Raw genomic sequence first — 19,771 nt, forward strand, 5'->3', positions numbered from 1 at the left:
ACAGAGATATGTGCCTGTTCTTATCATTCGGGTAACATCAGGAGTTAAAATACATTAAACAGTTTAACCCAGCACAGTCTTAGTCTGACCTAGAGGAGTAATTCTACAATCATCTTGCTTACAAAAACCGTGTTTGAAGTATATGAACACTTCCCAAATATTTTGGTTATTATTCTGCAAAGCAACCTACATCCCCAACTCTCATTCCATATCGCCATGTCCCTCTTTACTCACCACAATGAGTTAAAGGCAGATCCAAGCTCTCAGGCAGCATCCTTTGCGTTATCACAGGGCTTTACCATCGCCTTCACTCCAGATGTGATGGTTCAGGAGTTCACAGCAGGCAATTCCTCCTCTGGGGTTTACTGCACATTCCAAGAGAGGTACTTGCACTTGCCAGAAGATTTAGCTTTTATGCTTCTGGTCATTCTTCCCACCCACAAAATGAGACCTATTTCTGGGCTATTCATAACTCTCCTTCCAAAATATTTCAAAAAGGAAAAGCAAGAGAGGGTTCATGATTTCCATGCAAAATCTCAGCCTGCCCGCCTGCTTGCTGCTGCCAATACTTCTTACTCTTGCTGGTGATGACATCCTGCAAGCTCCCCAGCACTGATGCTTCGTTATGTAAGTCTGTCTAGGTCAAGTGTAGGAGACTCACTACTGGCCTGTGGAAACTCATGGAACTGTTTCTTCAGATTAACACTTCAAGGGCTATGGAGGCTGCAGGAAGCTGAGCTTTAACTACATACATCTTTTTGGGGTAAATATTTTTTTTGCATGATTTGGTGATTTTTTTTTTAAATCCTTTGGTCCTGGCAGGTTCCTGTCAGCCAGGTTGAGAGGTGCAGGTAGGCATTACTAAGAGGTTCCACTTCTGTCAGCATGCTTGAATGATCGTTGAAAGACTTGCATTAAGAAACGAGTGAAAATATCATTAATTAAAATTTGCTTAATCAAGCATATTTTCTATGGTGTTGATTTGATGGCTAAACCAAACAGGGTCCTTTGGTCTAAGGCGTTGCAGGAGAGCATTGTTAGATCAAAAAGATTTACTGCAGTTCTCTCGGCTGCGCTGACGAGCTGCCCTTGTCTCTAACTGTGAATTCGCTTGTCTTGGAAATGAGCTCTGTGTCTGCCGCACTTGTCTTTTGTCGTGCCTGTGTGTGACAGGAATGGGGTTTGAGTAACCTGGTAGTTAGGGGACTTCCGCGCCTAATAAATCCTGCCTGCTTAGTGTGCCAACTTAGGGATGAATACTGCAGCAGTGTGAGTGTCATTTGATACTAGCGCTGAATGAGGTTGGGTTAACTGCATTAGGTCAGGAGGGGCTGTGCTTAGCGAGCTGGAGGGATGAAGTCTGGTAAGAGGAAAAGTGAAGACAGAATAGCACCTGGTTTTGCTACCTCACTCTGTGTCCTGCTGCAGGAACTAGTTAAAACAGCAGACTCGGAGCGCACACTGCAGAAAACGCAGGACAAGAAGCAGAGTGAAACTGCCGCAGCAGTGTGGGATGGGCAGGAAATTTTAGCACAATTAAACCAGAGGTGATGACACGGCAGGGTGAACCTCATTTTAAAAGATAGATGGATTTTAAAAGTTGGAGGTAAATGGAGCACATTTCAGTGTTTGGCTTCCCCTGTGTCCTTGGCAAACAATGTGCTGTGATTTGGATTCAATGGCAGGCGTTAAGGACATAACGGTTCTGTGAACTGTCTCCCTGATCTCCAGGGGCTGAGTTGAAAGTTGACTATCATTTGCTTGGGCGTCTCCAACTGAAGCTAATTGTAGCATGTACTCTGAGTAGACCATTGGAAACTGTCTGAAATTCTGTGCTTTGTTGAATTAAAAGAGTGAAAATGAGTATTGTGGAAATTAATTTTCCTAGGTGTCATTTTCACAATAATAGCCATGATTAACAAGAGAATGTTGATCACTTATGATAAACATAGACTGCGTTTGTGCTGTATTTAATTGATTGAAGATGTACACATTTTCCCAGATCATTTGAAGAGACAGTTACGGCTCCCTAAAGGCCTGATTTTGTATTACTGATGTCAATAGAAATGATCCCCATAGACACAGCTTGGCTTAGGAGCCCCAACAAATAAAGGTTACTCAATCTGGCAGAAATAAAATGTTAAAAATAAGGAATACATACATGATCATATTCATACATTTGGAATATAAAGATACACACACACACACACACACACACATATATATATATATATATATATATATATATATATATGTATGTATGTATTTAGGGTACCATTCTCATTCTCAACTTGCATATGGTTTTTCTATAATGTTGTCTCCATTGCTTACTATGAAAGAGATTTCTTTTCAACCTTTGGGTTGTAAACTTAAAAACCTACTGATTTCTTCCTTTTTAGATGTTTTAGGTTAGATCTAAATTGGTTTTGGTCCTGCCACTTTATGTGATTATATTTCTTTGTGTGAATTAACGTTAATCACTCTGTGAGATTACATGAAGGGTGAAATTCAAGTTTAAATACCTATGCTCTTAGGTCAACATTTCCCACATCCCCATCAAATGTTGGGTCAGTGGTTCTCAGTAGCAGCATCAGCATCTGCATGGAGCATTTTTGAATGCAGATCTTCAGGCCTCCTTGAAGACATACTGAATTTGAAGTTCTCTGTGTAGATTCTAGCAGTCCATGTTCTCATAACCTTCAGGCCGCTGCGAGATGCGTGAAGTTCAAATTACACTGGGCAGTAATTTGGTCAAATATGAAAATAGTTTTTGTATTATATCTGAATAACTGTTACATAATTAAATTCTCTGTTTTTCTCCTCATCTGGCTCTGCTAATGTCAGCCGTGATGTGTTTTAAAGGTTTGTTCAATTATGTACTGTATCTTCTATCTAATGTGTTCACAGTAACATTTGTTTTTCAGCAGTTCCGTGTCGAATACTAGCTCTTTGAAGCCAAATGGCATGATGGGACTGCACTAGAGGATTTTCTCTCCTGTTTACTCACACATCACTGGCCCTCTTTGATGTTCAGTTTCTCTCTGTAAAGTGAGTGGTTGTTTACAGTAAAAAACTAAGGCAAGGCTGAGTCTTGGCGTAATTGGAATTTGTGGGGTCAAAAATTCTTAGGAATGAATCTCTATTGTGCATGTCAGAACTCTGAAGAGTATCACTGACCCCGACTCACAGGTAATGGAAGCAACCTTCCATCATGATGGGCAGATACACTGGTAGAGTCTAACAAATGTCTCCTAAAGGCAAAACTGTCCCTACATCCCAGTTTGAGTACCACCAATTTCAATTATCTTTTCCATGAAAAAATTACATTGTGTTATATTAAATAAGACAACAAATGTGTTGCTTCTCCATTTGGCAAATCAAACTGACATAAAAAATATATGCCTAAGTATATAATATAGTAAATTTAGACCTCATTATATTTAGGAAAGTGCAGATATAATTCAATCAATCAGGTACCTATAGATCCAAACTCTGCAACTTTTCAAAGACCTCTTTGTACTGAAGTCTTGCTTTCTGTACCTCCCTGTTCTCCCAGATGGCCCAGGTTCCCTCCACTACTAGCTTCTGCCAAACATTCAGCTAAGCCAATGACTTTTAGATTTAATAGATTTCACTGAGGATGGATTTATATTCTCCTTTTTTCTGGATCTCTTAGCCCTGCTCCCCCTGTCCTCCTTGCCTTCTCAGCAACATCCAAGGGTTCCACATTTTCCTCATGTGCCATGCACAGTAATCCATCTTTCCATCGCTTTTTTTTTAATCCATATGTAGAAGCACAAACTCATTAAAGAACTCACATAACTGAGGACCTTCTGTTTAGGGCTATGCACCCAGAAGGAATAGATGGAATATGTCATATTATAGAGCTGGAAAAATGTTGAATTCAAGTTCATCTTGCATCCATCCAAGTTATACTAAATCTCATGGTCTTTCAAATTGTACGTGGTCTATATTAGAGCCTTAGAAAGTCGCATGACATCTTCACATGAATTTTATCTAAAAATAAAAAATAAAAAACTTAACAATGCAGTCTAGACATTTTCTGGAATGAACATGTGTGGTAGAAACATACAAACTCTTTCACTGTCCTACAGAACAAGACACACAGTATGTACACTGTGAATTAAAAATAGAAACAGCACATGATCTTGGGAATATAGATAAAGTAACGGAATTTGGTGTTTAAAGGTGACTTTTGCATGGCCACTTCAGGGTTCCTCACAGGATTCAATGGGAACCTATCAAGAGCAAGAATCTGGAGGCCGATGGTGCTGGGAGTCTGACTTTCTCGAATAAAGTGGGGCTGTACTCTTCCTTGATATATATATATATATATACACAAAATAAACAGGGCAGCCAAATTCTGTTAAAATTGTCTCATTTGGGAACATATAAGAAGTAGAACAGATATCAATCTTCCGTGCAATATTTCCAAAAAGAGTATCGTGGTTAACTGGTATTGGAAAACGAGAAAATAGCAGCAGTAAAGGTGCTCTGGTTTCCAGTGTCCACATTCTGTGAAACTGCTAGAATACCTTTGTATTGATCAGTACAATTAGGACAGAAAAGGTGTTGGTTTGTCCTTCCAATTTACTAAATACTGTTCTCCTAGCACCCAGCCCTCTCCCACCCATATAACTTCTCTAAATTGGATTTAGGAACAATTTAGCTAATCAGAAGAATGCTGCTATTATGTTATTGTCCTGTGGGGAAATAGAAGGTTCCCTCTGAGTAGCAGAAAGGAACAATTCACGCTTGGTTTTATCTTCTTAGCTAACAATTTTCCTGATTTCAGGGTGCACATAGCTCCAGTTCTCTGTCTTTGGCAAATGCTCTGCGCCCATGGGTTCTGGACCTCCATCCTCCTATCCAGTTCTAGCCATGTGCTTGGATCCGACCCTTTTTCTGTGTACACATGCCATCATCAGCTCTTAGAATACATTTTCTTCTTTCTCCCCCACCCTCTTTGAACTTCTAATAAATGTCTCAGGTAAATTTACAAGCAAAGTCAAGGCTTGTCCTGGACTTCCCCTTTCACAAAACAACAAAAGTGTGAGGGGAAGGTTACAGCCGGAGTATTAAATGGTACCATACCTTTGAAGGGAAACTGGTTGGAACCTACAAGTGTTTAAAAGCAAATCCTGAGACTGTACTGTAGAGAGAAACCTGTGTAGTGGAGAGGTGATATTCACATTAGCCCTGTTTAAAATAGCGTGTCTCTCATTTGAGGGCTGGTTAAATAAAATGTCAGTATTAAGTTAGAGTATCCGCAGCCATACACCATGAAAGGTTCCTTTAGGTTAATAACAAAGAAATACACTTGAGTTAATTTATACCGAACAGCTTATGTAGCTAAATAAAGCACATGGTATCACTATTGGAGAAGCACATTTCATAGACTTTGAATACATACAGGAAGTTTCAGAAAATGAATCGTTCACACCTATTGCCTATGCAGAATGTGCTTAGGCAAAGAGAAAGTGAGATGCTATTTTTTCTCTCTCTTTTATTTATTTTTCTCTCATATATTACATCCAAACCTCAGTTTACCCTTTTTCTTCTCCCCCCAGTGCTTCCTCTAACCACCTTCCCTCTGTCCTCCACATAATCCACTCCCCCTCCATTTCCCTTCTGAAAAGAGAAGGTCTAACAGGAAAATCAACCAAACATGGCATATCAAGTAGCAATAAGACTAGGCACCGCCCCTTGTACTAAGACTCCATGAGGTGATCCAATGAGAGGAAAAGGGTCACAAAAGAGGGCAAAAGATTTCTCACTGTTAGGAATCCCACAAGAACACCAAGTTACACATCCATAACATATAACAGAGGGCCTAGATTAGACCCATACATGACCCATGGTTTTTGTTTTAGTTTTTGTGAGGCCCTATAAGCCTGGGTTAGTTGACTCTGTTGGGTTTTCTTGTGGTATTCTGGACCCCTCTGGCTCCTACAATCCTTCTTCCCCTTCTCCAGGATGCATTGAGTTCCACCTAGTGTTTGGCTGTGGGTCTCTGAGTCTGTTTGTATCAGTAAATGGGTAAGGCCTCTGTATTGATGATTATGCTAGGCTCTTGCCTATAAGTATAGCAGAATATCATTAGTTACCATCTCATTGACTTTTTCCCCCAGTTGTGTTTGGTCCTATCATAGGTGTCTGGGCTATCCAGTCTCTGGATAGCCTCCAGGCAATGTCAGGCATGGGCTCTCTCTCAAAGCATGGGTCTCAAGCTGAATTAGTCATTGGTCGGCCATTGTCCCAATTTCTGTGCCACCTTTACCCCTGCACATCTTGTAGGCAGGACAAATTACAGGATAAAGGTTTTGAGGCTGGGTTGGTGTCCTAGTCTCTTCACTGGAAGTCTTATCTGGTTACGAGAGATGTCTCATTCAGGCTCTGTATCTCACTTCCTAAGAGTCTTAGCTAGGGTCACCCTTGTAGATTCCTGGGATTTCCATTGCACTAGGTTTCTACCGTGCTCCCAAAACGCACCTCCATTCCAGTTGTCTCTCCTAGTCCTCCCTCTACCCATCTTTTCCACCACCTGCTCCCTCTTTTACCCACCCCAAGTCTACCCACAATATCTATTTTACTTTATCTTCTTAGGGAGATTCATGCTCTCACCTCCTTTTGAGCCCTCCATATTACCTAGTTTCTCCAGGTCTGTGGGACTGTAGCATGATTATCCTTTACAGTTAATATACACTTATGAGTAAGTACATACCAGGTCTGTGTCGCTTCACTAAACATGATTTTTTTTTCTAGTTCCATACATTTGTCGGCAAATTTCATGATGTTATTCTTTTCAACAGCCGAGTAATACTCCATTGTATAAATGTACCACATTTTCTTCATCTATGCTTCAGTTGAGAGACATGTAGGTTATTTTCAGTTTCTGGCTATTACAAAAAAAAGCAGCTATGAACATAGTTGAGCAAGTGTCCTTCTGGTAGGGTAGAGCATCCTTTGGGTATATTCACGAAAGTAGTATAGCTGGATCTTAAGGTAGATTGATTCCCAATTTTCTGAGATGTCCCAAGTAGCTGTATAAACTTGCATTCCCACCAGCAATGGAGGGTTCCCCTTGCTCCACATCTTCACCAGCATGTGCTGTCATTTGAATTTTTTTTTATCTTAGCCGTTCTGATGGTTATGGGATGGGATCTTAGTCATTTTTATTTGCATTTCTCAGATAGACAAGGATGTTGAACATTTTTTAAAGTGCTTCTCAGCCACTCTCTTTAGACCTTTACCTCATTTTGTAATTGAGCTATTTGGTGTGTGAGGTATAGTTTGTTAAGTTCTTTATATACTTTGGAAATTGGCCTTTTTTCAGATGTGGAGCTGATAAATATGCTTTCCATTCTGTAGGCTGCTGTCTTGTCCAGTTGACAATGCTCTTTGCCTCACCAAAGCTTTTCAGGTTTGTTAGGTCCTACTTATTAATTGTTGATCTGTAGGTGCTAGTTTTTCAAAAGGTACTTTACTTACGGATTCCTTAAAGCTATACCTCCATTCCAACCCCTCAACCCCAGGAAAAAAAGAAGGTTGTAAGAGAAAGGGGACACAGCCCTCTTTACGTCTACCTGCTTGGTAAGGTCATAGGATTCTTTTGAGGGCAACACCAATATCTGTCATCAGGAAACCCAGAAGTCCAGGTCACCAGCAAACAGCAAACGCAGCAGCAGGACAAACCAGCAGCAAGCAGTCCTCCTCCAAGCATCCACACTTTTTCTCCCCTCTGGGTTATCATATTTATGCCCCTCAAAGTCCTCAGAATTCAACTAATTCCAGCTGGCAAAAACCACACTTCACATGAGACAATTAACAGGTCTGGACAAACTAAAATCTCCCATTTGGGATTATTTAAAAAAAAAAAAAAAAAAAAAAAAAAAAAAAAAACGTCCACAACATTGATTGTAGTCCTTGTGCTATTGGTGTTCTGTTCAAAGAGTTGCATTCAAGGTTCTTCCCCACTTTTTCTTCTATCAGGTTCAGTGTATTCATTTTTATGTTGATTCATTTAATCCCCTTTGACTTAAGTTTTGTCCAGGCTGATAGATATGGATCTATTTGTATTCTTTTACTTGCCAACAACATCCAGTTGGATCAGCACCATTTGTTGAAAATGTTTTCTTCTTTTCTACTGTATAATTCTGGCTTCTTTATCAAAAATCAGGAGTCCAAATGTATGGGCTTATTTCTGAGTTGTTTTTTTTTTTTTCTCCAATGATCAACCTGTCTATTTTTATGCCTATACCATGTGGTTTTTATTATTATTGCTCTGTAGTAGAGCTTGAAATTGGGAGTGGTAATACCTCCAAAAATTATTTTATTATACAGGATTGTTTTAGCTATACTGGGTTTTTATGTCCCATATGTAGTTGATTGTTATTCTTGCTGGGTTAGTAAAATACTGAGTTGAAGTTTTGATGGCTATTGTGTTGAATTTGTAGATTGTTTTTGGTAAGATGACCATTTTCACTATGTTAATCCTACCGATCCATGAGCATGGGACATCTTCTGACATCTTCATCAATTTACTTATCAAAGACTTCAAGTTTTTATCATACAAGTCTTTCACTTGCTTGGTTAGTTACTCCAAGAAATTTTGTATTATTCTGGCTATTGTGAAGGGTGTTGTTTCCATGATTTCTTTCTCAACCCATTTGTTTTTTTGTAGAGCTATCGTTTCTTTGTTATTGTTTTTTATTTTGTTTTTTTGTTTGTTTGTTTGTTTGTTTGTTTTTGTTAATCTTGTATCCAGCCACTTTGCTGAAGGATTTTTATCAGCTGTAGGAGACTCCTGGTAGAATTTTTCAGGTCACTTTCATATATAACATATCATCTAAAAAATAATAATACTTTGACATCTTCTTTTCTGATTTGTACTCCCCTTAATCTCCTTCAGTTGTCTTATTACTCTAACTAGAACATCAATTACTACATTGAATAGATATGGTAAGAATGGACGGCTTTGTCTTATTCTAGATTTTAGTAGAATTGCTTTGAATTCTTCTCCATTTAATTTGATATTGCTTACTGGCTTGCTGTATATTGCCTTTATTATGTTTAGGTATGTCCCTTGTATTTCTGACCTCTCCAAGAGTTTTATCATGAAGGAGTGTTGAATGTTGTCAAAGGCTTTTCAACGTCTGATGAGATGATCATGTGGAGTTTTTTTTTTTTTTCTTTCATTTTCTTTATATGGTGGATTACATTGAAATGTTTTCATATGTTGAGCCATCCCTGCATCTCTGGGATGATGCCTATGTGATCATGGTAGATGATCTTTTTGATGTCTTCTTAGATTCTGGTTGTGAGTATTTTATTGAGGTTTTTTTTTTTTTAAATTTAATTTTCATGAGGGAAATTAGTCTATAATTCTCTTTCTTCATTGAGTCTTAGTAAGGTTTAGGTATCAGGGTGACTGTGGCCTCACAAAATGAATTTGGCAGTGTTCCTTCTTTTTCTATTTCATGGAATAATTTCAAGAGTATTGGTATTAGCACTTGTTTGAGAATCTGGTAGATTTCTGCTAAAACTATTTATTTGATCTTGATTTAATTTTGGTAAATGGTATTTATCAATAAATTTATCCATTTCTTTTAGGTTTTCTAATTTTATAGAGTACAAGTTTTTGAGGTATGACCTAATGATTCTTTGAATTTCCTTGTTATCTGTTATTATGTCCCCTTTGCATTTCTGATTTTGTTAGTCTGTATAGTCATTTTCTGCCTTTTAGCTAGTTTAGATAAGTGTTTGTCTATCCTGCTGATTTTCTCAAATAACCAATTCTGTGTATTATTGATTCTTTGGATTGTTCCCTGTGTTTCTATTTCATTGCTTCAGCCCTGAGTTTGATTAATCCTCTTGGATGTGATGGTTTCTTTTTGTGTTAAAGTTTTGATGTGTACTGTTAAGTTGCTAGTCTAAATCTCTCTAATTTCTTTATGAAGATACTTAGTGCAATGAACTTTCCTCTTAGTATTTCTTTCATGTGTCCCATAACTTTGGGTATGTTGTGCCTTCATTTTCATTGAACTCTAGAAAGCCTTTGATGTCTTTCTTTAGTTCTGTCTTGGCCCGGTAGTCATTCAGCAGAGATTTGTTCAGTTTCCATGAATTTATATGCTTTCTATTGTTTCTACTGTTGTTGAAATCCAGCTTTAATCTCCGGTAGTCTGATAAGACACAGAGGTGGTTTCAGTTTTCTTGTGTCTATTGAGACCTTCTTTGTGATGGAATGATTATGTGGTCAGTTTTGGAGAAAGTTCCACACAGTGCTGAGAAGAATGTATATTCTTTCATGTTTGGGTAAAATGTTCTGTGAAATCTGTTGTCTATTTGCATCATAATATATGTTAGCTCCATTATTTCTCTGTTTAGTTTTTGTCTGGATGATCTGCCCTTTCAAATTTCTGTTTACCTTTTGTGATGTGTGGTGAAACAGAAATGTGGTGAGAGTGAAGTATTGCAGTTTATGAATGTAGGTGCCCTTGCATTTGAGGCATAGATGTTTGGAACTGGGATGTCATCTTGGTGGATTTTTCCTTTGATGAGTTTGAAGTGAGAAAGTATTCTCCACTTCTTTCGATTAATTCTGTTTGGCAGTTTATTGTGTTACATATTAGAATAGCTACCTCAGATTGCTTCTTGCTTCCAATTCACTGAAAAAAAAAATTTCAACCCTTAACTCTTAGGTAATGTCTGTCTTTGATGTTGAGGTGTGTTTCTTGTATGCAGCAGAAAGATAGATCTTATTTTCATATCCACTCTGTTAACCTGTCTTTTTGTTGAGAAATTGAGACCATTTATATTGAGAGATATAAATGATCAATGATTTTATATATATATATATATATTAATTTTTATTTTTTAATATTAATCACAGGTTATTTACTTTGTATCCCAGCTATATCCCCCTCCCTCATTCCCTCCCAATCCCACCCTCCCTCCCTAATCTCCTCCCTCTCCCTTTCCAAGTCCACTGCTAGGGGAGGTCCCCCTCCCTTTCCATCTGACTCTACCTTATCAGGCATCTTCAGGACTGGCTGCAATGTGTCCTCCTCTGTGGCCTAGCAAGGCTGTTCCTCCCTCAGGGGGTGGGGGGTTGTCAAAGAGCCAGTCATTGAGTTCATGTTAGAAATAGTTCCTGTTCCCCTTACTAGGGAAAACCCACTTGGATACTGAGCTACCATGGGCTACATCCGAGCAGGGGTTCTAGGTTATATCCATACATGGTCCTTGATTGGAGAAATAGTCTCATAGAGGACCCGCATGCCCTGATATATTTTGTCCTTGTGCAGCTCCTGTCCTCTCCTGGTCATACTAACTTCTCCTTTTATCATATGATTTCCTGCACTCTACTGAAGGTTTGGTTATGAGTCTCAGCATCTGCTTTGATATGCAGAGGCCCTATGTGGTAGGCTCCTGTCCTGTTTCTTGTTTTCTCCTACTTCCCATGTCCATCCCATTTGTCTTTCTAAGTGAGGACTGGTGATCAATGATTGTTAATTCCTATTATTTTGTTGTTAATGATGGTAGTGATAGTAATTGTGTGTGTGTGTTTACCTTTTTTGTTTTGCTGGTATGAGATGAGTTATTTCCTATGTATTCATGGGTATAGTTAGCCTCCTTGGGTTGGAGGTTTTCTTCTAGTACCTTCAGTCTGACTGAATTTGTGGATAAATATTGTTTAAATTTGACTTTGTCATGGAATATCTTGTTTTCTCCATCAATGGTGATGGAAAGTTTTGCTGGTAGTCGGGGCTGGCATCTATGGTCTCTTAAGTTTGTAAGATATCTGTCCAGACCCTCTGGCTTTTAAAGTCTCCACTGAGAAGTCATGTGCAGTCCTGATAGGTATGACTTTGTATGTTACTTGGCCTTTTTTCCCTTGCAGCTTTTAACATTTTTTCTTTGTTCTTTATGTTTAGTATCTTGATTATTATGTGGCAGGGAAATTTTCTTTTCTTGTCCAATCTATTTGGGTTTTTGTAAGCTTCTTGTACTTTTATAGGCATGTTCTTTTTAAGGTTAAGAAATATATCTTCTATAATTTTGTTAAAAAATATTTTCTGGGCCTTTGTTCTGGGCAATGAACTGGGAGGAGGCAATGGGGTACAGAAAAGGGTATCCACAGGATGGGTCTTAGGGATCCCAACCAAGGCCATCAGTGGGTCCTAAGTGCATGTGGGACTCTTACTTTTTCTAACTGGCTTGACCTGCACCTGAGCAGTGGATATCCCACATGAGTAAGAGGAAGTGCAAGAAAGTGGGAGCAGGCAGCAGACAGGAGTGGGTAGGGTAAGGCGGTGTCAGTTTGGGCTTGAGTCTTTGGGCTCCAAACCCAGGGAGTGGAAGGGTTCAGACGATAGGTAGGGCTCTTACCTGTTCTGGCTGATGTGGCCTGCACCTAAGCAGTGGATAGGGATGTTAATTAAAGAGCCACCATAGTGAACTGATTTTCAAACTGTTACTTCAAGACTAGGTTAGGAGAGAGTGAGTCTGAATTGGAGTGAGAATGCCTAGGGAATGATGAGAAGGGCAGAATGGTTGAATTGCATGGTCTGAAAGGGAAAAGTAGATAGCCTTATAATCATTAGAACACATGGGGCATGAAATCAGAAGGTCTATTAGGAGGAGGAAGAAGACCAAAAAGAGAGAGGAGTATGGTAGAGCAGTAAAGGAAACAAAAATACAAGCAAAATTTTGTGAGATGTATGAATAAAATGTCATAATAAAACTATTGCGTCACATGCCAGCTTAAAATTTACTTAAATTAAAAGAACTTAGGAGAGGTGTGAAAGTACTGGCTACTGTTGTGGGGTATCCACCAGAGAAGACCACTTAGACATGAGTTTAAGGCAATAGAAAGCCTTTATTAGCCAGCTGAAGACTACAGTTGGTGTTCAGGATCCCAGTGCAGTCCTGAGCTTTTAAGCACAAAAACCACTTTCTGAACTGACATACCTCAGTTAGTAAGAACAGTTCACCAAAAGCCAAACTGCAGAAGCCAAAAAGCAAGGTGAGCACATTTAGCAACTTTCCTAGAATGGCAAACTTTGATAGATGAGGCTTTGTTTTGTACTGTCTATGTGCTAAGTTTCATGGAGTAAATAAGTGACTCTCAACCTGTGAGTCACAACCCTTTAGGAGAGAATGACCCTTGCACAGGGGTCACCTAAGACTCTCCTGCATATCAGATATTTACATCACAATTCATAACATTAGCAAAATTACTAATTACAGTTACGACGTAGCAACGTTAATAATTTTATGGTTGGGGGGCGTTTACCACAACATGAGGTGGTATTAAAGGATCACGGCATTAGTAAGGTCAAAAAGCATTGGCCTAAATGGTACTTCCATCATGGCATCAGTTGTGCTAAGGTCTCTAGCATCTGTTATAATGGTACTCTACCACAGCACCTTTAAACAACAGTGTCTACAGAAATCACACGGGGCCTTTTGTCAAGTTGCACATTCTGGTCAGGTAATCATGGGCAAAAGGAAATGGTCCACAATCCCAGCAAGCTCCTGGAAGATGGAGATGCTGTTGGTCCATGGCCACACTCTGGGCAAGGCTTTAAAGCTTAGAAAGCATTATGTTCTTGTGTGGTTTGTGTCTTCACAGATATGCAGCAGAGCCAGAAGGCACTGCATTTTCAAAAAATGTGCTAAGAAAAGGAAAAACACAGCATCCCTCCAAAATTCTGCTCTTTTAGCTTTCTTATTTAAAAAGAGGTAGACTTCTGGATACTAAACGTACCGACAGACTGAGAAGTACATCTCTCCTCAATGTTTCTCTGGAATCTAGTTGATGTGTTCACTTGGGGAAATTATGCTGTCACGTGCTGTAGAAGATCTGAGATTCCAAGCCAGGTAAGAAGAGATGCCATTTGATACTTTCCTTCCTGGCCACATGACTCCCATCACATTTGACAGAACTCTGGCTGTCATCGTTTTAGCTGCATAGTTTTATCTTTGCAAAGGAGGAGGACGATGGCTGAGGGAAAGAGACCAGGGAAGAGCCCAGGCAGTATATTAAAATGACTTGCTAGCATATCAATGAGTATTTGGAAGTACAGAGTAGAACCCAGCACAGTAACCAAGTTCTTTATGATTCTCCATATGTTTTCTTTGTTTCTTGTAATTTCATTCTCTCTTCATCCACTTGTGAGAGTGGATCTGGACAAATTGCTTGAAATACTGTAATGTGCCTCAATGTTGCCTCCAAAGCTGAGGCCTAATCCTTCATCTATTTGTCAGAGGGGTGTACAACTTAGGCGTGGGTAGCACAGTTTTTCTTCTTTCCAGCAGGTGTGTAGGTACATGCCTTCAGCCTTGGCTCTGTGAAAGGACAAGGCAAAAGGACCATTTCAGCCCAGGCCTTTGAGGGTAGACTAGACAAGATAATGACGTTGTCTCCCACAAATGTTTGTTTCCCCGTATGACTATGATTTACTCACTAAAGAAATATGAAGTATAGTTTACAGGTTTTACTTCGGATTTTAACAAAATTATAGACCCTTGGAACAAATTTGTTTTCAGGTATCTTCAGGGCTTTCCTTGGGCCTGAGTGAAAGTCAGGAGTATCGCATTCTTACGTTCTTGGATTTCAGAACTTTGTGGTCAATCTTTACGAACTGTCTGTAAAGCTAGACACAAGGATGGTCACTGTGTTTATTTTTTGCTAAACCAAATATTGGTTTAGTCCATCACTTTTTTAAACAGTAACTTTTATTATATTCTCTATTACAATCATCTCTGTCAAAACACGAGTGAAAATCAATCATGGAATACCTAGAAATACTCCACTTGCCCCCATTTCACTTCTTATGTGCTGGTGTCCTTGTTCAGTATTCATTTTCTTCATAGTTAAACTGGGGAGAAAACTTGAATGAACTTTTGCCATACCAAACTTTCCACATAACCTTGAACAAATCATACCATCTCTTTGGATGTCATGTGTTGATATCCAAAATGATAACTCTCTTCTGGATAGTCTGGGAAATTTTTCAGCATCATAATTCCTTGATGTAGGGGCTGTAAGCTTCTACAGCCACCAAATTGGGAAGTAGAGAAAGGGAATAAATAGCTGATACACTTTTCTCTTTCCTGAGATGAAATCACACATTGTCTCACGGAAGAAACAACCTTAGCAAGGGAAAGCAGAAAATGGTCTTTGTTGTGGGAAATTTACCAAGAAGAAAGAATAAAAACTTTTCTTTCTTAACGAAGACACCAAAAAAAGGAATGTAAGACTCTGGCTCCAATGTAGTGTATAATGTGAAAGGTAAACAATATAGAATGATATCTGGGCACAGGGGTCTTTTCTGAGACTGACACTCCACCAAGGACCATATATGGATAGAACCTCTGCTCTGATGTAGCCCGTGGTAACTCAGTAACCAATTGGTTTCCCATAGTAAGGGGAACAGGGACTATTTCTGACAGGAACTCAATTGCAGGCTCTTTGACCTCCCCACCCCCCAACGGAGGAGCAGTCCTGCTAGGCCACAGAGGAGGACTCTGGAGATACCTGATAAAACAGGGTCAGATGAAAGGGAAGGAGGTCCTCCCCAATCAGTGGACTTGGAAAGGGTCAAGGAGAAGATGAAGGAGGGAGGGTGGGATTGGGAGGGAATAAGGGAGTGGGATACACCTGGGATGCAGTTAATAAAATGTAACTAATAATAAAAAAATTAAATTAAAAAATAAAACAATATAGAATGGGAAACATTTAACACAAATCCAGAGATACAGGCAAGTACAACAAGGATATAAACAACATAAAGTTTCAGGCTTCTTTTCAGTTTGCATTTTTGCATTTAAAAAGTGAACATGTTTTAAATTTAAATATGTGGGTTCAGGGTATTCTACACTAATTTCTTAAAATCTTGTGTTTTCCTTCACATCGGGTCTTAGATGGGGAATAATTAGAGCAGTCGGTGTTGCTACCAGTCTGAAGAATCACATGTCTGCTTCATAATGACAAGCTATTCATTAGAAGCACTCCTGTACAATTAACAAGATGTTAACCCTTTTCAGAATCAGTATGCAAGGAAGCACTTATTCTCTCATGCTTAGTTTTCAACTTAATGTATGACTATATTCCATGAAAGAAAACATACCTTTATTCCATAATTATCAACAAGGAGCCCACTTGCTGAGAACACAGGGAAAGCATTGGAGGAAAAGATATTTGACCTAGACACTTGAGACATTGATATACTTTGCCATGGGCAGATGGGCGAAGGTCTGCCAATAAGTACAAGTCATGAAAAAGATATACAAAAGGAAGGAAGACAGGTTTGTGCATTGAAAATAGCCCATCTTTCCATTGACTGATGTGAGATGGAGACTTCTCAGAAAGGATTTTGATTTTCTTGGCCTGATAGGGTGAATTAAGCCTGAGGAAAAAAATACCTTTATTATCCAGTACTTTCGAAGTGAATAAATTCAGAGTCAAATACCTGAGATATGACCAGTATTTGATATCTTCAGTGCTTGAAGCTTCCTTGGAATGAATTAGCTGTATTTGAATACATAGAGTGACAACAAAAAAACTTGGTAACAGAGACTTTACTTTGCCATTATCTTGTATATCCAAATCAGGGAACTGCCAGATATTCTGAGGTTCTAGACCTTGAAACTGTGACATAATTGGGAACCCAGAGAGTTTTCTGGCTTTTGAGTTGTCTCTTCTTCTTCTTCTTCTTCTTCTTCTTCTTCTTCTTCTTCTTCTTCTTCTTCTTCTTCTTCTTCTTCTTCTTCTTCTCCTTCATTAGCTGTGTAACTTCATTTTCTAGGCACCATTCCTGTCCTACCTAGTTCTAAAGCTATGGTGAGAGAAGGCTGGTCCCATAGATGTCAGTCATGTTATGTTCTTTGGACAGGCTCAGCTAGGAGCACATAAACAAGACATGTTCATTCTAGCAACCAGGAAGGAGAGCTCTTGATAGGATTATTAAGAAAAATGCACAATACTGACGTCTGGAATATGCTATTCGAATGTACTAAAGTATGTATCGGGCTGTTGTTATTTTTTGTGCATATATTTCAATTCTAAGTACTGTTTGTACAGAGTTTACCATCTTTGAGTTGAAAAATATGCTTCATGGATCAAATGTTCCCAACTGCCGTTTCGTTTCTAACTTCCTGGTACCAAATGTTGGTCACTTGTCTCTCCAGCTTCCTTCAGCGTTGCTCTGACTGAACCAGAGAAGGAGCAACACTATTTTCAGACACTGAACAACTATGAATTAATGCCCTTTTTTTTGGAGCGGGAGCAGGAAGTTGTCTTTTATAAAGAGACAACTTCTCACTATGTAGCTGAGGCTATGGCTATGGCTGTGGCCATGGCTGAGGCTGTGACTATTGCTGTAGTTGTTGCTGTGGCAGAGGCTGAGGCTGAGGCTGTGGCTGTGGCTGTGGCTGTGGCAGAGGAGGGTTTGGAATTTCTTTACCCATACTAACTTTGAACTAATACTTGTGATCCTTCTGCCTCGGCATCTCCAGTTAAAGTGCTTGAAGTGTACAAACATCCCACCAGGCTAAAACTCTATTTTTTGGGCATGTCTTCCAAGTACTTTACCAAATGGGACATATTTCCAACCCTATGCTCAGAATTTTAGTCAGTTGCTTCCTTTCAAAACTAAGAGTGGGGACCATGAGACAGACCTATGAACCCATAACCAAGAACTTGTAAAAGTTTTATAAAGACTTTAATGAAGATTATATCCACAGGATTCTAGAACAGAGGAAGGAAGACTATGTGGTATGTTCCAAAGAGTAATGAATCCTGAAAGTGAGGGCCTTGTTTATCTATCTATCTATCTATCTATCTATCTATCTATCTATCTATCTATCTATCTATTATGCTTTACAAGTTATGTGGTCTTGAAAAGTCTCAACAAGGTTCAGAATGTTTCATTATTATCAATTATACAATGTGTCGCTGTTTTTTTTTATAAGTAATGTCTAATAATGTTTACTATTATCCCTATAATTATTGTGACAGTATATCTAGCCTGCTATCACAATTAGTAAAAGACACAGACACCTGCTGTACTTTATGATTGCCTTATGTCACCTTGGGCTGGTCAGATAATTTAACCTATACTATCTCATGTCTCCCAGACCCCATCTCATGCTATCTGCTTGAACCATCCCTATCTGGGCTACCACCCATCCATAATTCCAAATATTTGCTGATGTTCTTCATCTGGATGAAATCCTCCATCCATGTTGGCCCTGGGCTTCTTTCTCCACCTCATGCATAGCTGCAGCCTCCTTCCTTCTCCTCTTCCTGTCTCCTATACAAGATCCTCTCTGTCCTCAAAGCCCTTGAAACTTAGCCACACCTACTCCATTCACCCCTGCCCATGTGTGTCGGCTTTTGATTGGTCAAACAGGAATAAGTTGTTAGGCAAGGTTACAAACATCATTTTGGCCTACTCATTTGGGCAGCAACCAGATCTTGGGGGCCAGTCATGAACATCAAAACACATAGCACCAGACCAACCCCCACCACAATGGAAAGGTACAGGAATACCAACAGCATATGCCTCACTGTCCTGTAGTAGGGAATAGAAAAATTAAAGACTGGCGGGGGGATATTGTTTTTTTTAAAATGACAAAGCACATGTAGTGGCTTTCATCAGCACCAACTGTGCAAAGTGACAAGGAAAACACACCCAGGATAAATATCTCCTGCAAGTGACTCATGTGTGTGTAATTAGCTGTGAGTTTATGCATGACCAAATGTGAAAGACTAATTATGCTTTAAATACAATATATGGTTAGAAAGCTCAGTTCCTGTAGCTACCCACAGTTCAGAAAGGGTCCTTTGTTGTATTGTATTGGGAAGACCTAGCGGACATCAGTAATACTTATATTTGTCCTCTGACAAACTTGGTATGACAGTTCAGCAGGAGGCCGTTTCTGGAAGATAAGTAGGTTTGTTACAATAAAAAAGACAGTGAAATCTGCTGGGCATGGTGGTGTGCGCTTCTGATCCCAGCACTCAAGGAGGCGGAGGCAGGTGGATGTGAGTTCAAGGCCAGCCTGGTTAATAAATCTAGTTCAGGAAAGTCAGGGGGACAAAAAGAAGCCCTGTCTCTAAAAACATATATATATATATATATATATATATATATATATATATATATATATATATATATATACACTTATGTGTATATACTTATCAGTGTTGAGTTTACTGTTAAACTCACATCTGCCCCCTTTGGAGCTGTTCACTCTAATATGGAAAGCACACAGTATTATAGAAGAAAGTATTCAAGGAAGTTCTTGGTCTAAAGATATGGCTATGTAATAAAGGACCACCCGCTTTTCTCTCAGCAGAAGAACAGGACAAATCTCATTCATGGGTTCCATCATCTGTAAAGGTAACAATAATTTATTTATAGGAAGAATAAAACCATATTTACAAACAAAAATAGCCTATTTCTTCTTTACTTAAAACCAACTCTCTCTAGTTTTGAATATTTTAATCTTCAACTCAATAGTTTCATGATAAACACGAGAAGGGGAATAAAAGATAGTTTAGAGGAAGAAATAAAACCAAAATAAAGGGAAAGAAGGAAGTTGAAGGAAGAGAGAAACACCACACAAATCCAGGCTGTGAGAACATATTCACTATGTGGCCACTAGATGGCAGTGTAATGTTAGGTGCTCTCTCCACTTTCTTTCTTTCTTTTTTTTTTTTTTTAAACAAGCTATT

At 39.0% G+C, this 19,771-nt stretch overlaps 1 protein-coding gene across 1 annotated transcript in view; it reads left to right on the forward strand.

The window, feature by feature from the left end:
- The first annotated feature begins 611 nt into the window (after positions 1 to 611).
- The window catches only part of Scn1a (sodium voltage-gated channel alpha subunit 1), a 145,086-nt gene continuing 125,926 nt past the window's right edge, over positions 612 to 19,771 (forward strand). The window contains exon 1 of the mRNA XM_055600183.1: positions 612 to 763. The gene's annotated coding sequence lies outside the window, so the exon portion shown is untranslated. The remainder of the gene's footprint in view (positions 764 to 19,771) is intronic.

The sequence above is a fragment of the Psammomys obesus genome, unplaced genomic scaffold (assembly GCF_907164565.1).
Source record: "Psammomys obesus unplaced genomic scaffold, mPsaObe1.curated_primary_1811, whole genome shotgun sequence".
Lineage (NCBI taxonomy): Eukaryota > Metazoa > Chordata > Mammalia > Rodentia > Muridae > Psammomys > Psammomys obesus.